Here is an 18,589-nt window from a genome sequence, read left to right on the forward strand (position 1 = left end):
CATTCCCATCACCAATTTCTAAAGCAGGAAAGTAGAACTGATGACAGTGGCTGCTGCCACCACACTGGCTGCAGCAGGGAGCTGGGGCTGGGGCTGTACACTCCATGGAGCTGGTGGGAGCCCCACCCCTTCCAAGTTGGGGCGGGAGCTTCCCAGGTGCCACTGCAGTCACCCAAACTGCAGCTATAGACCTGGGCCTCCAGTTCCATGGATCGGGCTAGCGCCCCCAGTATACTGGGCAGGGCCACAGATCTGAGCCTCCCTGTGCTCTTAGAGGGAGCCAGGAGCAAGCAGAATCCCTGCCCTCCTGAGTGCAACTATAGCCACCTAATCCGTGGCTGCAGATCCAGGCCTCTGGCTCCATGAAGCGGCCAGGAGCCAGGGACAAACAGGAGCCCCACCCCTTCCAAGTTGGTGGAGCAGGAGCTCCCCAGGTGTAGCTGTAGCTGCCCTCCCAGGTACAGGACCCAGGCATCTCTGCAGCCTGCATCCTTGGGGGCCAGGAAGCCCCCTGCCCCCAACAGGCTTGGAGTGTCTGCTCCCACTGCCCGGTCTCTTTTCCCTCAGGCACCTGCTCTAATCTCATCTCAGAGAGGGGCTAGGGCCTATCCAGGGGCGCTGTCACAGACCTTGGGTCAGGGGGTGTGCAGGCTCAGGGCAGCACTGACATGCCAGTGCCCTGCCGCCTTGGCCCCCTCCAGAATCTGAGTGCCCGCAAACTTGAGAGGGGAAGCTGAGGGGGGCTGAGGGCAGCTTGGCATGGCCTGCAGGTGCCTTGGTGTGAGCAGCCTGGTCCCCATGGACTGCTATGGGAGGCAGCCAGGCTCCTGGGTGAGGCCCCTAGTAAGACCCCACTTTCAAGCCAGGCAGGGCCTGAAGGCAGGAAGCCAGTCGGCCAGTCCTGCCGATTGGAATGAGGATCTGTGGTGCCTTTTCTGGGCCCACCCATGGCTGCTAATAAACCAATCAGCACACACTTCCTGCCCTGCGAGGTCCATAGAAGCCCTGGACTCAGCCAGAGCAGGACAGAGGATGGAGGGGATGGAGAGGTGGGATGACCTGCCTGCAGAGAGGAGCTACTCACTGTGGGTCTCCTCTGAGCTGTTCTAACACTTAATAAAGCTCCTCCTTCTCCTTGTTCACCCTTCACTTGCTTGCATACCTCATTCTTCTGGATGCAGGACAAGAACTCGGGCTCCTCTTCGTCTTGTTCACCCTTCACTTGTCTGCATACCTCATTCTTCCTGGCTACAGGACAAGAACTAGGGCAAAAATGTCACCACCAACAGAGAGTTCTGGCCAGAACATTGATACCCCAAAGATCCCGTAACAGAACTAGGCATTTTAATGCAAGGTCAACATCAGTGTGGGTATGGGGGTCACAGAAAAGGTTTTTTCTTAAATGCCTGGCAAATACTAAACACAAAGCAAAACAACCCTGTCAGCTAGACTTTACTGTCCACTCAGCATCCTAGTTAATGGAGTTAACATTGTATTTAATCCTTTTGGAAGTTCTCAATCTGCAAATTGTAACACTACAGGCCATTTCTCCCTGCCTGACTCCTCACTTTCACTCTTCTATTTGAGGATTTAGGATCCTTTCTCTGCATAAATATAGTCTAAAGAAGGCCAGTGTAATAGAGCTCATTTTGGGCATGTTCAAGTGTATCATCAAATCTCCCTAAATAGCCAAACCCCACAGTGGGCTAACTGTTCTGTGGGCCAATATTAGTTCCCTATTCCCAGTACTGATTACATAAAACAGTTCTATTATATTTGCAAAAAAAGAGAAAGGGAGAAAACATCTACTAAGAGTTTCTTGGAGGAAGTTCATGCTGTAGAATTTGGAAATAGATGAGAACATTTTCTTTCTCTTATTTCTTATGGCTTCTTTTCCTTTCAGAATTCCATTAAGAGACCACTATGTAAACCAGGAAAGCAACTCACCAAACCTTATCTTTCATTTCCTCTGAGCTTGCTATGCCTCCTGAGACAGTGGAGGTTTCTTTCATCCTCCCAACCTGACTTTGGGAGCCAGCCAAGACTGACTGTCAGCCCTATCTGTGGTGTTAGGATGACATCACTCAGAGGCTGCTTATTTTTGGACAACCTACCATCAGATCTGCACGTTTCCATTACTGCACATACACACACACACAAACACGCACACATACACACACACACATACACACACACTGCAGCAAAACTAACAATAAACTCATCCTGATGTTTTTTCCCTGACAATAGTTCTTGGATACAACTTCAGGTTTTCTATGGTCTCAAGTAGTCACCTTTTGATCTCATGATCTACAAATAAGTTGTCATTGCTGGAGGAAACGGAAGAGTATTTCAAGTTAACAAAGGTGTGAATCTATCCTGAATTGACAGCCACCCTACCACTGTAATAACCGAGCGAGTTAGAAGGAAACGCCAGGCTCTGAGTTCAAATTATGAGTCCTTTATTCAGCCGGCGACCGAGAGTCAGCTAACACTCAAAATCTCTTGGCCCTGAGGAAGGGGCTTGATTTCCCTTTATACCTTGATTTAGGTAGGGTAGGGGGAGTCTCGCTGAAGCGGAATTTTACAGAAGCAGAACAAGCAAGTTAGTAGGAAGAGGCTGGTAACCAGGGGGCAGGAGGTTCCCAGGATTGTTGGTTGCTAAGGGTATTTCCATTCAATCACTAAGTGGGGTAGCAGGGGAAACTTTCCATACAATCAATCACCAAGGAATCTATTCACAATAGCAGGTAGACTTGCCAAGCAGGATGCGGGTACAATGGTTACAGGTACTGTGAACAGTGTGAACCACTCTTAAGAGTTCAGGGAGGGAGAGGCTCAAGAGAGCTTTGTCAGGTTTGCAGCCAAGATGGAGTCAGTTAGGCTAACCCAGGTTAGGTTATTACACCACCACTAAACAAATTCTGCAAAACCCACCTCTTCATAACTGTACCACCAAAAGGAAAAAAAGCAATTCCTTAGATAATAGAAATTCCTCAAGAGAGTATTCATTTATGCATTTGATAGTTTCATAATGTTGAGTTTGTGTGGCAGCTATAAGGTATATTTTGACTGTATAAAATTCTCTAATATTTCCATTCTCCTTTTCTCTGGAATTTTATTTGTAAGTGTTCTTTGTTTTGTTTTTTAGACAAATTCTAGGGATGCCACTCCCTATGTTGCTTTACCAAATGCTTAAGAACAACAGCAGGAGGACTTGGCCTTCATCTCCCTGCTTCAGGCTCATTGTAACTAAATGTATATTAGTGTGTTTTGGGGGTGAATTACTTCCTCTCACCACTGCCTAAATATTTACAAAATCACTCATTTTAGCTCAGAGATTATGCTTGGTTTTAAATATTTCAAATAATTCCATACAATTGAACCTTCATTCATTCATTCATTCATTCATTCATTCATTTAGAGACGGAGTCTTGCTCTGTCACCCAGGCTGGAGTGCAGTGGCACAATCTTGGCTCACTGTAACCTCCACTTCCCAGGTTCAAGCAATACTTCTGCCTCAGCATCCTGAGTAACTGCGATTACAGGTGTATGCCATGATGCCCAGCTAATTTTTATATAACCCAGCCCCTCAGTGCATTAGTTTGAATACTTCCAGCTCAGACTGAGTCCCAACATGAAGGTACACAGAAGACAGTAGTATTCCTCCTTAAGGAGGGCTAACAGCCTCTATATTTACTTTTCCCGTTTGCACTCCTTAAAGCCCCCAAAGTTCAAAACTTATTTTCCAATCACAGAAAAACCAATAAAAACACCACCGCCCTCCAGGTTTCTGTCCAGGAACTCCTGCATCACTGTGAGTACTGCTGCTACCTCATTCTCCCCCTCCTCCTTGCCTCTCCTCCTCTTCTTCTTAGAACTATCTTCCTGAATTGAATTTTTTTTTTTTTTTTTTTGAGACAGGGTCTCACTCTGTCACCTTGGCTGGAGTGCAGTGGCACAATCTCGTCTCACTGCAGCCTCCACCTCCTGGGCTCAAGCGATTCTTGTGCCTCAGCCTCCTGAATAGCTGGGACTACAGGTGTCCACCACCATGCCCAGCTAAATTTTGTATTTTTAGTAGAGATGGGGTTTCACCATGTTGGCCAGGCTGGTCTTGAACTCCTGACCTCAAGTGATCCACCCGCCTCGGCCTCCCAAAGTGCTGGGATTACAGCCGTGAGCCACTGCACCCGGCCCAAATTGAATTCTTATTCTCCGCTGAGAAGTGTCAAATAAATAAGAGTCAGGCTAGGTTGAAGGCACTGTAGTTCTTTAAGAAGTGTTTTAAAGGTGCCCTGAGATGTGTTAATATCCTGAATATTAATAGCTCTTAACCATGGGTCCTATGCTTGACACTGTACATGAGTTTTTACCTGCACAACAACCACAATGTCATCATCCCCATTTTAAAAGAAATTAAACCAGAGTGGAATAACTACCTCATGCATAAACAAGCCATGTCCTGCCTTGATGAATGAAGTGATTCCACTTACTGGACTTAACAGGATGTGGCCCCTCTTCTATGGTCAAGTTGGAATAGAAAAGGGCAAGTAGACAGAGGCTGGGCCTGTTATATCAGGAAACCCTTCTTTGAGGGTATAAGGACATTTGATCAAAGTGTCTCTTAGGTCCCTTTATCCTGGAGGACATTGATCATTTTTGTCATTAATAGTGCCTGGCACAGTAATTAAGAGCTTGATTCATGTGAGCCATTGCTATTATATGCATTGTTACTCCCATGTGATTGATGAAAACTATTTCTAACTCAAGAGACTCTTATTCAAGTCATCAGCTAGGAGTGAAAACTGAAACTGGATAGGGAATATGGTTAGGCATTCAAGATAGTACATAACTCAAACAGAAAAGGTTTGAGCCAAGCCCCTGGGCAGGAGCATGCAGATATGTCCATGTTGGCCAACCTAGCCTGGCTCTTATCTATTTGACCCTTCTCAGCAGGGAACAAGAATTCCATTTGGGCCGGGTGCAGTGGCTCACAGCTGTAACCCCAGCCTTTGGAAGGCTGAGGCAGGTGGATCATTTGAGGTCAGGAGTTCAATCCCATTTATCTATTTTTGCTTTTGTTGCCTGTGCTTTAGAGGTCTTACACAAAAAACTTTCTGCCCAGACCAATGCAGATATGTCCAGAAGATGGCGGAGTGCTGAAGGAAATCTATAGACTGTGTGTGTGATTGAAAGGAACATTGGAGTATAGTAGGACATAAGGTTGAAAGGGAAGAAATCAAAATGTGGCCATGCTGTATAAAACTGGCAGGTGTGTATTCCATATGCCACTAGAAACCAGGAGCTATTTTGAGCAAAGAATTCACATAAGCCCATTCATGTTTTGGAAAGGTAATACAAGCTTTAGGGGGCAGAAAAAGAGATGGAAGCTAAAGTTAGGAGTCCGATTAGAGGGAAAAGTATTAAATAACTCAAGTTTTAATACATAATGGTTGTACATATTCCTGGGGGTACATATATCTTGATATATGCATACAGTGTATAATGATCAAATCAGGATCATCGGGGTATCCATCACTTCAAATATTTATCATTTACTTGTGTCGAGAACATTCCAAATCTTCTCTTGTAGCTCTTTTGAGATATACAATAAATTATTATTAACTATAGTCACTCTACTGTGCTATCAAATGCTAGAAGTTTTGGCTTCTAACTGTAGTTCTGTACCCATTAACCGACTTCTCTTCATCTTCCCTCTCCCTACCCTTCCCAGCCTCTGGTAATCACTATTTTAATACCTCCATGAGGTCCTTTTTTTTTTTAAGTTTAGTTTTCACATATGAGTGAGAACACGCAATATTTGTCTTTCTGTGCCTGGCTTATTTCACATAACACGATGCCCTTCAGTTCTTTTTTTGTTTTGTTTTGTTTGTTTGTTTTGAGACGGAGTTTCGCTCTTGTTACCCAGGCTGGAGTGCAATGGCACGATCTCGGCTCACCGCAACTTCCGCCTTCTGGGTTCAGGCAATTCTCCTGCCTCAGCCTCCTGAGTAGCTGGGATTACAGGCACGCGCCACCATGCCCAGCTAATTTTTTGTATTTTTAGTAGAGACGGGGTTTCACCATGTTGACCAGGATGGTCTCGATCTCTTGACCTCGTGATCCACCCGCCTCGGCCTCCCAAAGTGCTGGGATTACAGGTGTGAGCCACCGCGCCCGGCCGATGCCCTTCAGTTCTATCCATATTTCTGTAAATGAAAGTACTTCTTTTTGTGACTGAATAATATTCCACTGTGTAGATATACCACATTTTCTTTATTCATTTCTTGCTGAGCACTTAGGTTGAATCCATATCTTGGCTATTATGAAAAGTGCTGCAATAAATATGAGAGTACAGATATCTCTTCAATATACTGATTTCCTTTCTTGTGACTATATACCTAACAGTGGGACTGTTGGATCATATTGTAGTTCTATTTTTTTTGTTTTTTGAGGAAATTTCATACTATTTTCATTAATGGCCATACTAATTTAAATTTCCATCAACAGTGTATGAGAGTTCTCCTTTCTCTGCATCCTCACCAGCATCTGTTACTTTTTTGTCTTATAACAGCCATTTTTATCAGCTTTCTCAGGTTGAATATGATAGCCATTTAAATTGGGGTGAGATGATATCTCATTGTAGTTTTGATTTGCTGATGATTAGTTGATGTTGAGCATTTTTTTATATACCTGTTGGCTACTTGTATGTCTTCTTTTAAGAAATGTCTATTCATTGTTAATGGCAAATCTAAAGAAAAAGAAAAGAAATGTCTATTCAGATCATTTGCCCATTTTTAATCAGATTATTATTTTTTGCTATTGAGTTATTTCAGTTCCATTTATATTTTGCCTAATAGCTCTTTATTGAATATATGGTTTGAAAATATTTTCTCTCATTCCATAGGTTGTCTTTTCACTCTACTGATTGTTTCTCTTACTGTGCAGAAGCTTTTTACCTGGTTGTAATCTCATTTATCTATTTTTGCTTTTGTTGCCTGTGCTTTAGAGGTCTTACACAAAAACATCTCTCCCCAGACCAACTTCCTGAAGCATTTCCCCAACATTTTCTTCCACTAGTTTTATAGTTTCAGGTCTTACATTTAAGTCTTTATTTAAGAGATAGAGGTCTCACCATGTTACCGGGGCTGGACTTGAACTTCTGGGCTCAAGCAATCAATCCTCCCACCTCAGCCTTCTGAGTAGTGGGACTACAGGCACACACCACCATGCCTGGATTTCTGTAATCCATTTTGATTTGATTTTTGCATATAGTGAGAGTCAGGGGTCTAGTTTAATTCTTCTGCAGCGTCATTTATTGAAGAAACTGTTCTTTCCCAATGTATGTTCTTAGCACCTTTGTCAAAAATGAGTTGGCTATAAATGTGTGGATTTACTTCTGAGTTCTTTATTCTGTTCCATTGGTCTATGTGCCTGCTTTTATGCCAGCACTATGCTGTTTTTGGTTACTATGGTTTTATAGCATATTTTGAAGTCAGTTAGTGTGATACCTCCAGCTTTGTTCTTTTGTTCTCAAGATTGCTGTGGCTATTGGGGTCTTTTTGGTTTCATATGAATTTTAGGATTGTTTTTTCTATTTCCATGAAGAATGTTGTTGATACTTTGATAGGGATTGCAATCTGTAGATCACTTTGGATAGTATGGATTTTAACAGTATTAATTCTTCTAATACCTAAGCATAAGATATCTATTTTTTGCATCCTCTTCTTTGTAAGAGATCTTTCACTTCTGTGGTTAAATTTATTCCTAGGTATTTTTTTCTATAGCAATTATAAATGGGATTGCTTTCTCGATTTATTTTTCCAATTGTTTACTGTTGGCATATACAAATGTTACTGATTTTTTTTTTTTTTTTTTTTCCAGATGGAGTCTTACTCTGTCACCCAGGCTGGAGTGCAGTGGCGCAGTCTTGGCTCACTGCAACCTCTGCCTCCAAGGTTCAAGCGATTCTCCTGCCTCAGCTTCCCGAGTAGCTGGGACTACAGACATGTGCCGCCACCACACCCAGCTAATTTTTGTATGGTTAGTAGAGACGAGGTTTCACCATATTGGCCAGGATGGTCTCGATCTCCTGACTTCATAATCCACCCGCCTCAGCCTCCCAAAGTGCTGGGATTACAGGCATGAGCCACCGTGCCCGGCCACTACTGATTTTTGTATGTTAATTATGTATCTTACAACTTTACTGAATTTGATTATCAGTTCTAATAATTTTTTGGTAGAGTCTTTAGGTTTTTCTACATATAAGATCATGTCATCAATGAACAAGGATAATTTAACTTCATCCTTTAGAAATTGGATGCCCTTTATGTCTTCCTCTTGCCCAATTACTTTGGCTAGGACTTTTAGGACTATATTTGATAAAAATGGTAAAAGTGGTCATCCGTATCTTCTTTCAGTTCTTAGAGGAAAGACTACCAATTTTTCCCCATTCAGCATGATGTTAGCTGTGGGTTTGTCATGGCCTTTATTGTTTTGAGATATATTCCTTCTATACCCAGTTTGTTGAGTTTTTATCATGAAAGGATACTGAATTTTACTGAATGCTTTTTTCGGCACCTACTGAAATCATCCTGTTTTTTGCCCTTAGTTTTATTAATGTGATCTAACACACTTATTGATTTCTGTATGGTGAACCATTTTACATCCCTGCGGCAAATCCCACTTGATCATGGTGAATGATCTTTTTAATATGATGTTGAACTTCATTTACTAGTATTTTATTGGGGATTTTTACATCTATGTTCATCAGGAATATTGGCCTGTAGTTTTGTTGTTGCTGTTGTTGGTGTTGTATCTTTGTCTGGTTTTGCTATCAGGGTAATGCTGGCCGCATAGAATGAATTTGGAAGTATTCCCTACTGTTCCATTTTTTGGAATAATTTGAATAGAATTTATATTAGTTCTTTAAATGTTTGGTAGAATTCACTGTTGAAGCCACCTACTCTGGGCTTTTCTTTGATCAGAGACTTTGTATTACTGCTTTGCTCTCATTACTTGTTATTGGTCTGTTCAGGCTTTCTATTTCTTATAAGTTGTATGTGTCCAAGAATTTATCCATTTCTTATAGATTTTCCAGTTTGTTGGTATATAGCTGTTCATAATGATCTCTCACAATTCTTTATATTTCTGTGGTATTAGTTTTAATGTCTCCTTTTCATTTCTGATTTTATTTATTTGGGTCTTCTCTCTTTTTTCTTACATGGTCTAGCTAAAGATTTGTTGATTTTGTTTATCTTTTTGAAAAACAACTTTTTGTTTCATTGATCTTTTGTATTTTTTTATAACCACAATTTTATTTATTTCTGTGCTGATCTTTATCATTTTCTTCTTTCTCTCTCTCTTTTTTTAGACAGAGTCTTGCTCTGTTGACCAGGCTGGGGTGCAGTGGTACAATCATGGCTCACTGCAGCCTCAACCTCCTGGGCTTAAACAATCCTCCTGCCTCAGCTACCTAAGTATCTGGGACTACAGGCACATGCCATCATTCCTGGCTAATTTTCAAACTTTTTTTGTAGACACAGTCTCACTTTGTTGCCCAGGTGGGTCTCGAGCAACCATCCTGCCTCAGCCTCCCAAAGTGCTGGGATTACACATCCAGCCTTGTTACATTGCTTTGGGGTTTGATTTATTCTTGCTTTTCTGGTTCCTTGAGGTGCATCATTAGGTTGTTTATTTGAAGTCTTTCTACTTTTTTTAAAAAAATTATTTTTAATTCTTGTAGGTACATAGTAGATATATATATATTTATGGGTACATGAGATGTGTGGATACAGGCATGCAATGTGTAACAATCATATCATGGAGAATGGGGTATCCATCCCCTCAAGTGATTATCCTTTGTATTACAAACAATCCAATTATACTCTTTTTTTTTTTTTTTTTTTTTTGAGACGGAGTCTCGCTCTTGTTACCCAGGTTGGAGTGCAATGGCGCGATCTCGGCTCACCGCAACCTCCGCCTCCTGGGTTCAGGCAATTCTCCTGCCTCAGCCTCCTGAGTAGCTGGGATTACAGGCACGCGCCACCGTGCCCAGATAATTTTTTTTTTGTATTAGTAGAGACGGGGTTTCACAATGTTGACCAGGATGGTCTCGATCTCTCGACCTCGTGATCCACCCACCTCGGCCTCCCAAAGTGCTGGGATTACAGGCTTGAGCCACCGCGCCCGGCCCCAATTATACTCTTTTAGTTATTTTTAAATGTACAATTAAATTATTATTGACTATAGACACCCTGTTGTGCTATCAAATAGTAGGTGTCATTCATTCTTTCTAACTATTTTTTGTACCCATTAATCATCCCCAACTCCCCTATTTGTCCCCCACTACCCTTCCCAGCCTCTGGTAATCAACTTTCTACTACGTCCATGAGTTCAACTGTTTTGATCTTTAGATCCCACAAATAAGTGAGAAAATGCAATGTTTGTCTTTCTGTGCCTAGTACCCCCCAAAGCACTAAGATTACAAGTGTGGGCCTCTATGCCCCCCCAAATGACTTTATTATTATACATTTATATCCTTTTTTTTAAGATTGAAGAACTCTCTTTAGCATTTTCTTGCAAGACAGGTCTGGTGATGAATTCCTTCGCCTCCTGTTTGTCTTAGAAAGTCTTTATCTCTCCTACATATTTGAAGGATAGCCTTGTTGGGCATATTATTCTGTTTTTGCCTTCAGCACTTTGGATATGTCATCTTACTCTCTCCTGTCCTGTATCGTTTCTGCTGAGAGTCTGTTGCCAGACAAATCAAAGTCTTTTATATGTTATTTGCTTTTAATTCTTTTGCTGCTTTTAGGATCCTGTCTTTGTCCTTGACCTTTGAGAGCTTATTATATATCGTGGTGTAGTCCTATTTGGGTTTAATCTGTTTTGTAATCTTTGTCTTTCCTGTATCTGGATATTTATATCTTTCTCTAGGTTTGGAAAGTTTTCTGTTATTTCTTTGAATAAGCTATCTACCCCCTTTTCTTTCTCAATTTCCCCTTGAGGACCAATGATTCAGATTTGCTCTTTTGAAGTTATTTTCTAGTTCTTGTAGGCAGTCTTCATTCCTTTTCCTTCTTTTTTCTTTTCTTCTTCTCTGACTGTGTATTTTCAAATAGACTATCTTTGAGTTCACTGTTTCTTTCTTCTGCTTGATCAGTTCTGCTGTTGATACCTCTGTGATGGTTTTTTCAGTTCAGCCAATGTATTCCTCAGTTCCAGGTATCTGTTTGATTTTTTCGTATCATTTCCATTTCTTCATTAAATTTCTCTGATACATCTCTAAACTGCATCTCCGTATTAACTTGGAGATTGCTGAGTATCTTCAAAACTGCTATTTTGAATTCTTGATCTGACTCCTGTCATTTTGCTATCTGAGAGCTCACCTGTTGCTCTCTCATTAGGGTTAATCACTGGCTTCTTGCTTTGTCAATTTGGGGAGGTCATCGTCCACTGTTTTCTGTTTTTCTTATGTCTGTAGATCTATGTCTTCGCACTTAAAAATAAGTTTTTTTTTTCAAGTCTTTCCTGAGTTGGTTTGTGTGTCGAGAGGTTCTGTGCGATTTACCCATTGATTCCCTTAGCCCTAGAGTGCTGCCTTCTTTTGAGCACTAGATGGCGCTCTAAGCACAGGTTTTTCTGTAGCTTTCCAAGTGCTGCCCATTACGGGGGGGTGGGGGGGGGAATTCCAAAGGGGATTCCTCAGCCGTGCGGCGAGGTGGCTGGCTATGGGTTCCTGCCCAGAGGTTCCCTGCAGGGTGCTTCCTACAGTGTGGTGCTGCTAAACTGCGTCTCTGATTTGGTGTCCCGTTTTTCTGGAGTGGAGCGCAGCCTCCGAGTTTCTGGTGCTGGGCCATGTAGCCCCACCTCCCAAGGTTTGTCTCCACCTGTCTTTAGGTGGAGGCACTTGTGATGCTTCCTGTGAGTTGAGGCAGGAACAGCTTTCTTGCGTAGGAACCCAAGATGATGGGGAAGCTGACTGTCCACCTTGATCTCACTTTTTCCAATGTAGAAGCCATGAATCTTGGAGGACTTTTCCATGTGGTGCCTAGCAGTTTGGGGGAGGGGCATTGTGGATAGAGAAGTCCATTTCTCTCACTTTCAGCTCATAGTTTTTCACTTCTCTGTGACCTCAGGGATTGTCACAGCTTTGGTTTTCAGTTCTGGAATACTGGCGGTGATAAACTTGACACTGGATAGTTGTTCTTGGTTTTCAGTGGGCAGGGGGAGTGAATCCAGATTGCTTCTACGCCATGTTTGGTGACATCGCTCCCCAATTCTGAAGTTTTGAGCATGAGTAACTGAAGAATTGTAATGCCACTATCCAACTTAGGGGACATGGAACATGTCATAGTAAATAAATAGGTCAGTTTGCACATGTTGAATTTGAGAGTCATCTGCAACTAAATGGACTATAAGAGTCACGACCTTGGCATTCAGGAGAGAGAGTTGAGATAAAGGCATAGATCTATCAATCATGAGTGTGAAGGGATGATGGGTGAATCCTTTAGAGTGGAGGGGATCATAAAGGTAGAGAGGGTAGAGTGAGAATTCAGGAGTGCCAAGAACTGGACTTTGAGCAACCATCTCCTCCTACACCTTGAGGATTGGGTAGAAGAGAAGTGATCATACTGAGAAAGGGAGCAGCAGCTGGAGAGATTCCAAAGAAAATTCCAAAGAGTGCTGGTCATAGAAACCAAAGGAAGAGAGAAATTCAGAAAAGAGAAAGTAGCTTTTTTGCAATGGGTTTGCCGCCAGAACATAGGTTATCTTGAAAACCACCCCTAAAAACCAAAACGGGAAAGGAAAAGACTCATATCAATATTGTCGTCACTGGGCATACAGATGCAGGCAAGTCCACCACTACTGGCCATCTGATCTACAAATGCAGTGGCATCAACAAAAGAACCACTGAAAAATTGAGAAGGAGGCTGAGGCAAGAGGATAACTTGAGCCCAGGAGTTCAAGACCAGCCTGGGCAGCATTATGAGATCCTGTCTCCACAAAAGCCTTAAAAATCAGCTGTGTATGGTGGCATGCACCAGTAGTCCCACCTTCTCTGGAGGCTGAGGTAAGAGATCGAGGCTGCAGTGAGCCATGATTGCACTACTGCGCTGCAGCCTGGATGACAGAGCAAGATCCTGTGTCAAGAAAAAAAAGCTGAGCATGAACATGGTATCATCACTGATATTTCCCTGTGGAAATTTGAGACCAGCAAGTACTACCTGATTATCATTGATGCCCCAGGGCACAGAGTCTTCATCAAAAACACAATTACAGGCCGGGAGTGGTGGCTCACGCCTGCAATCCCAGCACTTTAAGAGGCTGAGGAGGTGGATCACTTGAGGTCAAGAGTTCAAGACCAGCCTGGCCAACATGGTGAAACTCCATCTTTAATGAAAATACAAGAATTATCCGGGCATGGTGGCATGTGTCTGTATTCCCAGCTACTTGGGAGGCTAAGGCGGGAGACTCACTTGAACCTGGGAGGTGGAGGTTCCAGTGAGCTGAGATTGCACCACTGCACTCTACCCTGGGGGACAGAGCATGACCCTGTCTCAAAAAAAAAACATGACTACAGACACATCTCAAGCTGACTGTGCTGTCTTAATTATTGCTCATTGCTGCTGGTGGTGAATTTGAAGCTGGCATCTCCAAGAATGGGCAGACCCATGAGCAGGCCCTTCTGGCTTACTCACTGAATGTGAAACTACATGTTGGTGTTAACAAAATGGTTTCCACCGAGCCACCCTACCACCAGATGAGGTACAAGGAAATCAGCACTTACATTAAGAAAATTGCCTACAACCCTGACAGAGTAGCATTTGTGCCAATTTCTGGTTGGCATAGTGACAACATGCTGGAGCCAAGTGCTAACGTGCCTGGGTTCTAGGAATGGAGTCACCTGTAAAGATAGCAATGCTAGTGGAACCACGCTGCTTGAGGCTGTGGACTGTATTCTACACCAATTCATCCAACTTATGAGCCCTGTGTCTGCATCTCCAGGATGCCTACAGGATTGTTGGTATTGGTCCTGTACCTGTGGACTGAGTGGAGACTGGTGTTCTCAAACTTGGCATGGTGGTCAACTTTGCGCCAGTCAATGCTCGAATTCAAGTAAAGTCTATTGAAATGCACCATGAAACTTCGAGTGAATCTCTTCCTGGGGACAATGTGGGCTTCATTGTCAGCAAGGTGTTTGCCCACTTAATAAAATCAGATATAAAGGACGAAAGGCTAAGTTGCTATAAACATCAGTTGGCATGCCTTACAGTTCTTGGTGGTCTAAGATCATCACTTCATATTTCAAAGTCTCTGAATAAAGACAGCTTCACAGTTGCTCCCACATCTTCATATCTGAAAGAATCCTTTTACAAATCTGAAATGGACCAATTTGATATGTATTACAGAATCATCGTGGTCTTGCAAGAAATCAGTGATTAACGTTTGTAACCATATTTCCAAAGAGAATGTCTTTTTAATAAAGTAGGGGGATGTAGGAGGTACATAGATTATTTACAGCTGTCTCTGTCAAGCATTTGCTCTTTGTGTCTATTGCTGGATTCAACACTACACTGGCATATCACACTTAGTTTTTTGTTGTTGTTGTTTTGTTCTGATTAGAAACAAGCATTACATTCTTTCTAAGAAAAAAAATTATGTGTCTGCCAAAGATGTTCATCATGGCAGTGTTGCTGGTGACAGCAAAAATGACCCACTAGTGGAAATATCTGGCTTCACTGCTCAGGTGATTATCCTGAACCATCTAGGCCAAATCAGTGCTGACTATGCCCCTGTACTGGATTGTCATGCAGCTCACATTGCTTGCAAGTGTTCTGAGCTATAAGAAAAGATTACCATTCTGGTAAGAAACTAGAACATGGCCCTAAATTCTTGAAATCTGGTGATGCTGCCATGATTGATATAGTCCCTAGCAAGCCCATGTGTGTTGAGAGCTTCTCTGAATATTCTGACTATCCTGACTATTCTCCTCTGGGTCATTTTGCTGTTCAAGACAGACAGTTGCCATAGGTGTCATCAAAGTACAGGACAAGAAGGCTGCTGGAGCTGGCAAGGTCACCAAGTCTGTCCAGAAAGCTCAGGAGGCTAAATGAATATTATTCCTAATACATACCACCTTGGTCTTTTTTTTTTTTTTTTTTTTTTTTGAGACAGGGTCTTACTCTGTTGCCCTAGCTGCAGTGCAGTGGCATGATATCCACTCACTGCAACCTTTGCCTCCTGGGTTCAAGAAATCCTCTTGCCTCAGACTCCCAAGTAGCTGGACTATGGGCATGTGCCACCATGCCTGTTTAGGTCTTATTATATTGCCCAGGCTGGTCTCAAACTCCTGGCCTCAAGTGATCCACCCACCTCAACCTTCCAAAATGTTGGGAGTACAGGCATGAGCCATGGTGCCTGGCCTGAGTTTTAATCAGTGATGGAAGGGTCTCAGAATGGTTTGTTTCAACTGCCCACTTAAGTTTAATAGTAAAAGACTGGTTAATGATGATAATGCATTGAAAAACCTTCGGAAGGAAAGGAGAATGTTTTGTGAACTTTTTTTGGCATCTGGCAGTTTTAAGTTATTTAGTTTTTAAAATCAGTACTTTTTCAAGTGGAAACAACTTGATCAAAAATCTGTCACAGAAATTTGAGACCCCTGAAACCAAATTTAATGAGAAAACAGAGAGTAGCCAACAGTGTTAAGAGTACAAAGAAGTAAAGTAGACTAAGATCTGGATTTGATGTTTTATAAGTTTCTGATGAATTAAAATAGTGTTTTTAAAGCAGGAGTCATATTCAAGGAATTGCAGAGAAAATGAGAGGAAGAAAAATACTTTTGCAATAAACTTAGGGTGCCATTTAAAGAAGTTTGACATCAAAAAGAAAGTGAGGGTAATAGACGGGTTACTTAAGTGTCATGTGCAAATCTCTTTTTTTTTTTTCAAAATTGAATGTTTTTCGTAATGTCTATAATCCTGTGTCCGATTTGCAAATTTGAATGTAAAATAAGAATCACCTGAACACAGTTGCAGCGTTTGATCAGAGAAGCAGTGTGAAAAGCAATTAAGGGATAATTACAGGGATTAGACCATATGCAATTGTGGGAGCAGGGTGTCAGGTCCCGGGGTCTGGGTCTGACACATGCTGAAGTCTGGAGGGAGGGGTGGATGAGCAGAAAGAACACTCAGGAGACCGTAGGCAGAGGAATATGGTTTCATTCAGCAGCAGCTTTTATTAACAGCTTTCTCACATTAGCTCTCTCACTGTCTGCCCTGTCTTGGCTGCTTGAGCCGGCAGCTCCCACACACAGCTGTGTGGCCGGTTCTCCCTTGCTTTCAGGGTCAGCAGCCTAACTCTTTTTCTCTCTGGGCATGGGCAAGTCAAGCTGTGTTCTTGCTCCCTCCTATCCATCTGCAAGACGGACAGTTTTGGCTGTCTGTCTTTCTCTGGGCACCAACACACCCACCACCATGTTAAGCCATTCTGAGCCAAGCTGAGCCCCAAGAGCCCCTGTACAGCATTAGCAGGGCAATTATACCTTTTACAGACAATAGTGGTTTACAGCCAAGTATGAACCTACACAAACAGGTTATGTAACAAGTGGAGGTGTGTGTCTGCATGCCAAACTCACTGACTCATGCAGGCCTGGATATCCACCTTGGCTTATTCCTTTACGAAAGCACATCCATACAACTTATACTCTACCCCTAGGCTGATGGAAACTTAGGCCTTGGGCACACTGGTTTGATACACAGGTTTTGCACACAGGCCTGACATACAAATTTTGGGCATGCAGACCTGATACATACATAGGCTTGACACATAAGCCTGACACACAAGCTTTGGGCATGCAGGCCTGATACATACATAAGCTTTTGGGCACTCAGACCCGTTACATACATAAGCTTTGATTAACTGCCCACCTATTGGCACAGATTACCATAGGTGTCACCTCCTTGGTGATTACCATTCATATTGCCCTGAGTTTAGCTTATTAGCTGCTTTGCCCACACCTGGTTTCAAACCATATGGTGTCAGTACTAGGCTAGACTGCACCAGCAGTCCAGGCAGCAGTAGCACCCCAGCTAGACCTAGCTGTATACCATGCCCTATCAGGAATCAGGGGATGCCCTTCCTAATGGTGAAGTCTCCGGGTCTAGGAGTGCCTCAGTCCCCATGGCCTTATCTTGCATTAGGACTACAGGTCCCAAGACCTCTTGCAACTTTGCTGCTAAGGGATTTGTACTTAGTGTACTTCGCTGTTTCAAGTAGGCACCCCGCTTCGCTAAAGTGGATGTCTGTGCTGTCCCTGTCCGGGGGGTCATTACCCATGAACGCACCTATCCCACTATTACTAACTGCTTCTCTATTAGTAAGCACCGGAGCTCAGCTTCCTTCCACAGTTGGGAGTAACAGCCCACTGGCACTTCCAATTGCTCCATGCACTGCTATAGGCCCTATCCACAATTATCTGTGGTTACAAGTACACTTAGTGTAAATGGGCACCCTTGGTTTACTACCCAGAAAGGCTGTCTCAGCCTCCTCACCCCAATCCCAGGCAACAGGGGCACTGCCGCTTTTAAACCTGGAAGAGAATCAGAGGTTAACATAACATTATTAACAAAACCACAACATATGGTGGGGCTATACAGTAGCCCTGCAGCAACACTGTGAAAGTCCATTGTTGCCCTCCCATGAAGGCAATCTGTTCCTAGCTCTCTGGAACATTGTAGATTGACAAGAATGCATTAGCCAAGTCCTCCACACAGTGGCACTGCCCAGTACCATTGTCAAGTGGTCTATTAAGTCCGTGATAGATGGCACGGCTGCCAAGCCATGCAAAACAGCCACCCCAGAATGTCTTCAGGTATGGATGAGAGAGACATACACAGTGCATAAGCGGAGAGCCAAGCGGCCAATGCCAAGATGCAGAGATACAGGTTTCACTTTCACTGGCCAGTTTTCATAGTTGTCAATAAATGCAGTTCTGCCTGGAAACTTAGCCGGGTTTAGGGACCAGTGGATTGCCAAGTGCACATGTGGCTCCCATTGTCCGGTGCCCCCCAAGCTGGGCATCTTGGCCAGTTCTCTTATCAAACAGAAAAGTCTTTACACTTCCACCAGCTGCAGCAGGTACCCCTTGAACAGGAATGCTCGGACGGGACCGGTTTGCGCAGCAAGGTACTTCTCCCGTATGACTTGCACTAAGTCTGTACATGACTGCCAGCATTACTTGCTTAACTCCCTCAACTCAGCAGGGGCACAGGCACCATAGGAAGCATGCTCCACCGCAGCAGGGGGTCTCTGGGCCCACCCTTGGGGCCCAATAGCTGCTCATGATCTATTTTGTGGTAGATCACTGGGCGAGCCTGCTATGGAGGTTCTTCCTCCTCCCTGCACTGTGTCCGGCAAGGACTGGGCATGTTCTTCCCACAGCAGTTATAAACGCCCATCCGACTCCTACAGCAAAGGCATGCTGCTTCTTGGTGCTGTGCACTTCCAGGTGCTTCAGTCCCTTCTCCATACTCACAGGAGACCCACCCACTGCCTCCTGTGTTTCCACTGGAGCCCATCCTCG

The 18,589-nt window shown here is 43.3% G+C and overlaps 1 protein-coding gene and 1 pseudogene across 1 annotated transcript in view; both read left to right on the forward strand.

Annotated features, from left to right (window-relative positions):
- Nucleotides 1-18,589, forward strand: part of LOC105733705 (uncharacterized) — a 39,308-nt gene that overhangs the window by 18,999 nt on the left and 1,720 nt on the right. The window lies entirely within an intron of this gene.
- Nucleotides 13,329-15,166, forward strand: LOC135268663 (elongation factor 1-alpha 1-like; annotated as a pseudogene).

The sequence above is a fragment of the Aotus nancymaae genome, unplaced genomic scaffold (assembly GCF_030222135.1).
Source record: "Aotus nancymaae isolate 86718 unplaced genomic scaffold, 86718_ANA_hifiasm-v0.15.2.pri h1tg000004l, whole genome shotgun sequence".
NCBI lineage: Eukaryota > Metazoa > Chordata > Mammalia > Primates > Aotidae > Aotus > Aotus nancymaae.